The 2,500-nt window shown below is 42.1% G+C and overlaps 1 protein-coding gene across 1 annotated transcript in view; it reads right to left on the bottom strand.

Annotated features, from left to right (window-relative positions):
- Positions 1–124, bottom strand: part of LOC137969782 (casein kinase I-like) — a 23,016-nt gene extending 22,892 nt beyond the window's left edge. Inside the window, exon 1 of the mRNA XM_068816144.1 lies at positions 1–124. This exon is cut by the window's left edge and continues 227 nt beyond it. The gene's annotated coding sequence lies outside the window, so the exon portion shown is untranslated.
- Between the last annotated feature and the right edge of the window lie 2,376 nt (positions 125–2,500).

Genomic DNA, 2,500 nt, shown 5'->3' with positions numbered 1-2,500 from the left:
AAATCTTTAATCCGTTAACTTGACCTGTGCTATGAATTATACCATGCTGAATGAACGATGGCCAGACTGTACAAAGATAAATGCACAACCCCGATCCTCCTGTGAGCAATTTTATTTTGGCAATGGCAGGATCGATGGCGTGAATAATTTATTTTCCGTGAATGACCTTATTTGGTGTGGATCCTTCAGAACGAATGGCCATCGGAAACGAATCGGATTTACGTGACCCGAGTAGTGACCATAAGAACTGGGTACAAGTGACCGGGGTAACCAAGGGTTACTGAGGGTTACCTAGAAACAAGCGGAAGTTTTTATCACACAGCTACGATTTTTTGTGAGAGGGCCTTCTCTGCAAGGAATGCAAGTTTAAAGTTATTAACAAGTGAAAATATGGGTATAGAGCAAGAGAGGTTCGTGCAAGTCGATCCGGAACTTATCTGCTGCATTTGCGCAAATGTATTCGAGGACCCTACTGAGTCGCCTTGTCAACACGTTTTCTGCAGAGAATGTATTTCGCGGTGGTTGGAAGATAGAAATACTTGTCCAACTTGCCGAAGTCCATTGCACCCTGGTGACCTGAGGCCACCACTGCCCTTGCTAAAAAATATCCTCGCTAAACTCCGAATTAGATGCAACTATTTGGAACAAGGCTGTACGACAATAGTGGACTATGAACAACTTGGCAACCACATCCGTCGCTGCCCCTACGGCCCCAATGGAATGTCCTGTCAAAACGAGGGATGCCAAGATACTTTCCCAAGAAATGAAAAGGAACGTCACGAGGCAGAATGCCCCTACAGGAAGGTGGTTTGTACGCAGTTATCCAACCACGGCTGTGGCATGGAATATAAACTTAACGAAGCTGCTAACCATAATTGTGTGGACAGCCTGAAGGCACTTGTTCGAGGTAAGTATCTGTTTAACCCTATAGGAGTACAGTGCTGATATGGATTTTTGGAACCATTTTTATTTATAATATATAGATTTAGCCAAGCCTAACAGCGGAGCTCCCGTTTCTAACCCCATAATGCAATATAGTGTATATGGAAATAATTATGCTTCCTGTAACGTAAGCTTAGTAAATTCGCTTACTCGACTGCAATTTCACCGTCAGCTAAAGCAGCTCACGACTGGACATCCATTTCACACAAAAAGCCTAATATATAGATTCGGATATACATTTAGCCAAGCCTAAAAGCGGAGCTAATGGCTAAAAGCGGAGCTAATGGAAATAATTATGCTTCTGCATTAAGTACAAAATTAATCGTCATTAAGCTTATTACGGTATACAGTTTACAGTGATCAGACACCTGTGACCTGACAGCTGAAAACAAACAAGCCTTGCAAACCGTAACCGACCTTGTAATCAACAACTAAAAATGAATGTACATGCAGAGTGATCTCTTTCGCAACATTTTCCGTTTGACCGTCAATCTTTACACCCTCTCTCTTCAGTTTAGAACAACAACAAAAGCGTACTAAATTCGCTTACTCGACTGAAATTTCACAGTCAAACAAAGCAGCTCACGACTGGACATCCATTTCACACAAAAAAACCTATAAATGTGATGGTTGAAATGTGTAAGAATCTCTGTCAACACGAATTGCAAACGTTTTCAGGCCTTTTTCGTTTTTTTAGCGAGTTTTACAAAATATGTAAGGGAGTGAGGCATATTGATTAAGACCTAAAAAAGGAAAACATTACCTGGAAGATAACCGTTGTAAATAATGTTTTGTCTCTCGCTCTATTTCTCTCAGCTTTACTGTGATTTTCATTGAAATTTTCGCTTCTTCTCCTTTCTCGGCTTCTCTCGAGGCTGATCTTCGCTTAAACTTCTCAAATTTTGTCCCCTCTTGTCTCATGCTCTTTTGCTTTTCTTCCATTTTCCTGCTTTTTATCCCGTTGCTGGTCACTAAAGTGATTTCCCGCCAGAAAACCACGCGATTTGCTGTCAAGGAAAATTGCCCGAACACTCCCGTCCCCAGACGATCTCCTGCCTCCCTACCCCGACAGCCTGTACGGGCGGACGTACGTGACGTCATAAGCAAAATTTCTCGCATGGATAGATTTCCTATAAAATCTTACCTATGGTGCTCAGCTGGCCCGCTTCTGAGCTCCGCTATAAATGTGATTGTTGAAGTCGGTCAGTATAAAATGCAAACTGCAGCCCAGACTGGGTCTAAAATGCAGACTGAGGCCAAGGTAGATCAGAATCTCTGTCAACACGGAATTGCAAACGTTTTCAGGCCGTCTTTTTCGTTTTTTAGCGACTTTTATAAAATATGTGAGGCAGCGAGGCATATTGATTAAGAAGGAAAACATTACCTGAAAGCTAACCGTTGTAAATAAGTGTTTCCTCTCGCTCTCTTTCTCTCAGCCTTACGGTGTTCTTCATTGAAATTTCCTCTTCTGCTCTCTTCGCGGCTTTTCTCGAGGCTTTCTTCGCTTAAATTTCTCAAATTTCGTCGCCTCTTCTCATGTGCTCTTTTTTGCTCTTTA

Source organism: Montipora foliosa, chromosome 9 (assembly GCF_036669935.1).
Source record: "Montipora foliosa isolate CH-2021 chromosome 9, ASM3666993v2, whole genome shotgun sequence".
NCBI lineage: Eukaryota > Metazoa > Cnidaria > Anthozoa > Scleractinia > Acroporidae > Montipora > Montipora foliosa.
Note: the sequence above shows the minus strand (reverse complement) of the source record. Positions and strands in the feature narration are given on the sequence as shown.